This window comes from Falco rusticolus, chromosome 8, assembly GCF_015220075.1.
Source record: "Falco rusticolus isolate bFalRus1 chromosome 8, bFalRus1.pri, whole genome shotgun sequence".
In the NCBI taxonomy this organism is placed as follows: domain Eukaryota; kingdom Metazoa; phylum Chordata; class Aves; order Falconiformes; family Falconidae; genus Falco; species Falco rusticolus.
The window spans coordinates 64776374-64783604 of record NC_051194.1 but is presented as its reverse complement, the minus strand read 5'-3'; positions in this window follow the sequence as shown (position 1 = coordinate 64783604).

Sequence of the window (7231 nt, the reverse complement as noted above, 5' to 3'; positions counted from 1 at the left end):
GTGTTCAAGGTGGACATCGAGGTATTTGTCTACAGCAGACTGAATGGAAAAGCATAGTGGCTCACTTCTCCACCTTACAGATTCATAAAGAGAGCTTAGGTTAAGGAAAGACTCTCAAAGTCTTTCTTCCTTTGTTCTGGATTCCTGGTGGCTTTTATACTAGGGACAGAAGAGGTGCTATTTCCATCTCAGGAAGAGGTCCCAGGCAACCTGCTCTGTTGGCCTTGCTTTGAGAAGCAGTGTTGGACTAGGTGATGTCCAGAGGTGCCTTCCAACATCACCTATTCTGTCATTCCTTACCAAGGAGTAGGACTGATCAGTCAAGAAGTACTTTGAATAAGCACTTGTCAGGCTCTTGAGACATACAGTCAGAGACCAGTTTACTGCCTGCAGCCCTCAGCAGTACCAGTAGCAACAGTGAGCCAAGACCCTTCTGTGCTTGATTCATTGCCACAGAAAGCTCCAAGTATATGTAGTTATGTAGACCAGGGTCTGCAGGATATCATGAGAGGCTTGCTTTTTTTGGCTGGTTTTATGAAAGAAATTTATTTCCTTTTATTATAAATCAGTGGGTTTATTTCTAGAGTTTATTTATTAAAAAAAAAAAAAAAAAAAAAAAAGATTACCATAAAATAGGTCAGAGGAGGAAAGAGGGAGATTCCTAACTCTGAAAGGAAAATATGAAAGGCCAGGCCATAAGCTAGTTATTTGTGGTTTTCTATTAATATGGGCATGATATTCTACAGCACCCATTATACGTCTTACACGTACCCCATTGGTTTGGAGAGCAGGACTATTGCCCTAAATATTAAGACTGGAGGAACTATGCTTTAGTGTAAGTTTGGAACCGTTTTTAACTTGTTGGGTAGATTAGCCATTATGCAGTAGATTTGGAACCCTTCCAGTGACACCATCAGAGAGCTTCCTAAGAGTAAATGACATGTTCATTGCTGAAATGAAATGGTGTTACATCTGGAACTGTGGCAATAACTGCAGTGAAGTTGCACGGGTCTTCTAGTTATGAATCCCATTTTTTAGGGACTCCAAAGTTTGAGAGACTTCTACTTTGAAAATGTTATGTTCTGCCATAGCAGACCTAAGCACAAAGGTGGATATATAAAAAATTTGAACAAAAGTACTTCCATCACATTTGTGGAGAGAGAGAAGGAATATATTGCATAAGACAGAAATGACTGGAAGACTTTAAGTAATTTACAGGAACCTGATACCCTCAATTCCAGAGGAGGGGAAATATGAACTCGATGGTGATGAGGGCAATCCTAAGGGGTGATAGATGAATGTTATTTACAAGGGTTTTTTTCTACATAGTCCTCTGTTTGCTCTCTAGGATTACTTCATAACTATCTGTTTCACCCCCAAACACTTGCAACTTCCATACTTTTGTTAATAAGATTTTAATACTAGAGGGATGTGATCTATTCCAGACCAACTCCTCTTTGTGTTTCCAAACAGAATGACATAGCAGGAAAGGGACTACATGAGTGAAAGGGTATCCAGCTTGGCATATAGAGTTGTGCTGGTGATTTTCATTTAAATAGGAGTTGGTTAGCTGACCTTAGAAAATAACCATAAGTTTATATCTGTGGAAGTCTAAGGAGCCTGCCTTAAATACTGGTAACCACTGTTGGCTGATCAGTGATTGTTTCTTGTGAGCCTGGGAGCTTGCAAAGTTCAAAAAGTGTATAGCTACGTCCTGGAAGTTCTTTGAAGCAGGTTACTGTTTTCTTCTGTACCTGTGCAAAGCCTAGCACAACAGTGACCCCATACTTTGGGATCCTCAGTGACATGGCTGTACAAATGCGTAGTTGACAACAGCCGGTTTGCTTGCATTTGAAGTCAGCAATTCAGACTGAGTGCCTGGGATGTTAGTATATATAGCACATGTGTGTCTGAGGGAAAGTACAGGGCCGGCAGGACAGAAAGGTGTTCATACTGCATTTGCAAATAGTATTTGAATGATCTTGGGTATGAAGGCGTAAGCAGAATGAGCAAAGGCATATATTCAGACTTCTGATGCAAACATGAGTGAACCTCACCTGTACTTTTTGCATGTCATAGCAATTGGATTTTCCTTCTGCATATGTTCATAATTCATTCAGAGGAGTAGTCCTTAACTGTGCTGCTGTTGAAAACTTTAGGGATTTTTTTTAAGGAAAGCACATAGTTATAAGGCTGTGGTTGAAATCTTACTAAATACTAGTATATGGCTGTTTATCTGGGTGGAAAGAGAACTGAGAGTACAGCCTGTTTGTTCTCACTGGAAACCCTCAGAAATCCAGGATCAAAATTTCATCGCCTTGGGCCTGTGGGCAGCCAATGGACCTGTGCTAGCATGGAGGTCTGACCACGAACATCCATGTACAGCAGCAGTTCTTGGGGGCGGTGGTTTTTAACTGAATGGTTTTGTACTGCTTTGGTGTTGCTGGACCTAGATGGTCACTGCTCCCTGTCTCTGCTTACGGGGAAGGAGAAAGTTACTGTGGTTGTAAAATAAGGCAATTCCATGGTTAGGGTTCGCTTGCTGTATAAAGCGAGCCATTGGTAGCAGTGGGTATCGACCACCGGTGCAGCTACAAACAGTGTAGCTTTGGCAAGAACAAACCTCGTTCAGCCTCATTCCCACCATTCTGTCAGTAAGGATTTTATTATAGGTCAGTGCTTATGCTTATCAACCTTTGATCCGCGGGCCCTTGGTGGTCTTTAAAAGTGTGAAAAAGCCCTGTGCGTCTACCTTTTCCCCAAAGAAAGAGAACGCTGGAAAAGAGAGGTAAAGGAGTGAAGCCTTTCAAATTTGTGTTGGTTTGTAAACAGGGTAACTTTGCACAAGATGACGCTTGTTCTTCCACCACACCGCCCCAGGAGTTAAAAAATATTTCTGAATTTTGAGAAACCCTGCACTAGAGTTTGCTAGTATTCAAATAGCCTTTTCCAGCTGCAGATGCTTTGCAGGAGAGATGGTATTTTACAAGAGGTGTACATATGCCAGGAAGCACAGGGACTGATGTGACCAAGACCACCTCACAGCTCAGCAGGGGAGAGAGATTGCCCAGTGCTTGCCACTAAAACACCCTGTTTCTCCAAAGAGGATCTGATAGTGCTTTGTCTCTTGACTGATCACTCAGTAGCCTTCTAATCTCTCCAGAGACTGGACAGAGGAAGAAATTGCAGTTGTCTGCCTGTCTTCACAAACAAACCAATTCCTTACACTCACTATGCCCTTCGCCCTGGTGTGGAGGGGCCACTAAGGGCAATTCAGTCCCCGTTGTGTGTTTGACTTTTGGTTTCTCAGATGAGGCTGCCAAAGCAGAGAACGGTTAATGCCAATTACAGTTAATGCCAATTACAGTTAATGCCAATTACAGTCGTGGCTCTTGTGTGAAGAACATTAGTCCAGTAAGAGCTGTCCTAGGACCACCAAGCTGTTTTACAGAAGCCAGCAAACAAGCCAACCAATGGAAATCGTTTTCAGCCTTGAAAGTACAGCGACTTGCCAGTCTTTGGAAAAAGCCCTGCTAATGCAGACTTTCTTTGTGTGTTGAAACCAAGACATTCCTTTCAAGACCTTGGTGATGTCTCTACCTTGATTTTTTTTTCCCTTACAGTGCAATGCTGTTTTTTCACAAGTGCTTTAAAATCATCTTCTAAATATGGTTTAATTGCGTATGTGCTTGAGGCTTTGATGAACAGAACAGATTCTGAAGTGACTTTTCCTGTTAACACAAAGTTACATGTAACCAAGGGGCTGTGCCAGAGTGTACTCTGTGAAAGCCTCTGTGCCAGGTAGGTTCACATTTCGCTAGGGTAGCATTAATTTCTTTTCACTCCTCAGTTTACATTTCCAAACGTATCAGTACACAAGTACTGGAGGATTAATTTTACATTTTTTGAAGAGGTTAGCATTGTTCACGATAATGCACAGCCTTTGTTATAATTACAGCAAGTCATGGGAAGGTTCAACTATTTCATTAGCTGACTGAAAACAACAAAGTCTAAAGTTTCATTGAAATCAGATGTAATGCTTGCATTCCAAGATCAGTTGGAAACCAATAGGAATAATCTAAGCCATAATATCCCAACTAAAGCTGAGCGGTTCTAATCACATTGGGGATCATACTGCAGCATGATCCCAGACTCTGGGTGTGATCTCCAGGAGATGTGGAGAGCTAAGGCAAGACGATGTGTGCTTTGCTTATGAAAGCATGTATGTGGGGCTCTTTCCTGCAACCAAGTACTAGCTTAAGCAGCTGACTTGGGTACCTTGGTTGTATTTTTCTCACAACTTAAGCTGTCACAAATGGCAGCTGGAGTTCATGACAGATTCGCTGAAGATGCACCAGCAGTTTGTGGGCTCCTTGGTTTGGAGAGTGCAGAGCTGATTCAGGGATTCCCTCTCCAATTAATTTTTCCAGGAAGTAATTGTGGCAGTGTATAGAAGTGAAATACAGCATCCTGATGATTACTAATGGTCATATTTGCCTTTTCATTTCTTCTTGCTGAAAGAAACCAAGTTGGGCAACTCCTCACCCAGAAAATAAACAATAAGGTTTGATCATAGGTACTTTATGTTTAAAAGTCTGGAACTCAGTAGCAGCTCCTGATGATAAAGAAAGGGGACAAGGAAGATCTGACTGCTGTCAGGAAGACAAAGTCACTTCTCAGCAGCAGTGCTGAGTGCTAAGCTCGTAGCTCCCCTTGCTGGACAGGGAGTCATACCCTTCACACTAGTGTAGGCAAAAGGCGTACACAGCTGAAGGGTTATGATGGACTCTTCCAACTGCATTTCTTTTGCATCAATTTCTACTAAACTGCAGCAAGAAATGTGGTTAGGGGTTAAGCCAAAACATGTAAACAGACAACTTTTAACAGGTTCCCCCACATGTAACAGAAGAGAGAGCTGCAGTTTCCCCATCCTTATAGTCCAGGCAATAGATTCTTGTGCTGCTTTATTCTCCCTTACAGATGGTTTGGCCTGTGGAAAGGCAAGATTTTAAAATAAAGGAAGCAGAAGGATTTGGTTTGTTCCTTATACCAGCCTGAAAGGCAAGGCTATAATTGTGAAATGAATAAAACAATTACACATAATCTAAGAGAAAAAAAATTGAACCCTTTAAATGTTTTGTTCGGGGTTTTTTTAGTATTTATTTAACTTCAGTAGCTAACATAGTGGAGGAAAGAAGCCTTTGTTAGGGAGTGGACAACTGTGTCTGTTAAGTTGTAAAATCTCTCATTCTACATGTTCCAAGGAAATCCCAGGAAACAGGGAAGTCAGATCACCATAACATGCTTAAAATTAAAAGCCATTCTGATAGGAAACACAACAGCCACAGCAACAACATAATGACATTTGAAACACAAGAAAAATCAAGAAACTAATGATCAGCTTGTAGCTCTCCCTTTTGAAAGGTGTGCTATGATTGAAGGATTTGGCCATACTGTCTGTTCTGTATCAGCAAGCCTGAAATGCTGAAGCAACAGAGGTTAATACAATTCACAGTCCATTGGCTTTATCTAGATCGAAAGCTCAGTGGAAAACCTACTGAAATCAAGAGGAAAAATTCCCATAGATGGCAGTGGCTTGAATCAGATGCAAAATCACTTGGGGTCTTTCTTCCCAAAACTTTGGAGCTGGAATCTTGCCTTTTCGTTACCTCCTGCGAGGAAGTGGAATGGAACACAATAGAACAAGTTGTGTCTGAACTTCAGCCAGACAGTACACCTCCCTTTGGATGGGTATGAAGGAGGCTGTAAATGAAGAAGAGGTAGTACAGACAAAAGCAATCTTTCCAGTAGTAGCAAATAATGTGCGAAGATAGCAAAGAGTGAGAGCTCAGCTTGAGGAGCTTGAGAGACAGTTCAGTGAAGCAACAACATTTTTGTGAGCTGCTGAACAGGAGATTTCTTAAACTGCAGAAGTCTGAATCCCAAGGGAACTTTGACGTGCTGGTGCAAAAGTGATTTGTTAGGAAGTGAACCTGTGATAAAGGCACCTACATAGTGAAGGAGGCCTGACTGGGTTCGAAGAGAGCTCAGAATATAAAAGCGATGTAATGTAACCTGTGTTTTGATTCAAGAACCCTCTCATGGAAAGAGCTGAAGTAATTAAACTTCACAAAGCATTACAGCCTTAGTTGTGTCTTGGTGGTACTTTTCATCACACAAAATGATATTCAACCCAGAACTAAAACATTAAATCAGAGGATATGAAATTAAAAGTAAGAAGCAGAAAACATGACTTTTGACTAAATGAATTGGCTGTAAAAACTGGGGTGAAAATGTGGTATAAAATTATCAAAGCTCTCTTTGCAATTTTTTCAGCACTTTCTCAGCCACAAATATGCTTTCCCCCACACAAGACAGTAACTGTCTTTCTTTGTAGACCTATCATTAAGTACAGCAGAATGCCAAGTGAATATCAAAGTTCTGAATGCAAACTATTAGTGTTTTCTTCCTTCCTTCCTTCCTTTGGAAAAAAATTTGAGAGGTTTATTTAAATTATGCATTTTTAACAGATTCAGATTGCAAAATAATATGTTCTACACACATATAAAAATGAAGATGCTGAGAATTTCTTTCAATAAGATCTTTTTAAAAGATCTGTTCTTTTCTATGGAGCGTCCATTGGAGACCTTTGGGAAGGTTATTTTCAGCAGACAGGTGGCAGTCTGCTTTCTAATTCCACTTTGCCTGACTGGCCTGGCTGAACTTTCTTACTGACCAGTAGTGACTGGTTCATACATGAAAGCATAGTAATGCACAGTGCTGAAGCAGTGGTAGTTGACTGAGAGCAAGTATTGCACTGTACAGCTGAGGTGTGGCTCAGTCTCTGCAACTTTAGAGCCCTGTTAAGTTTCTTCTTCATAATTAGATCGTTGCAAGCAGCAACTCAGTCTAGGTATGAGGCCTGCATTGCAAGAAATGTGAGTTAAGTCTGCGTGGCACAACACAGCATTGTGTAGCTATAGTGAGCTTAGCTCTGAGGGCCCAGAGTCTACTCCTGTGAGCTGCAAATACAGACCCCTAGCGCTGTGCGACAGAGGAGGCTCAGGAATGCAGGCTGGTGGCAAGGTAGCCCCAGGCAGGCATGCTGAGAAGTCTGTGCAGCCAGCACCACCCTCCTCCTGTGCTATTGACTTGTACTATTTAGTTTGTTTGCAGTCAGAGAAAATAGCAGATACAGGTATCTTCTTTCCACACTAGATGTAAACCCTAA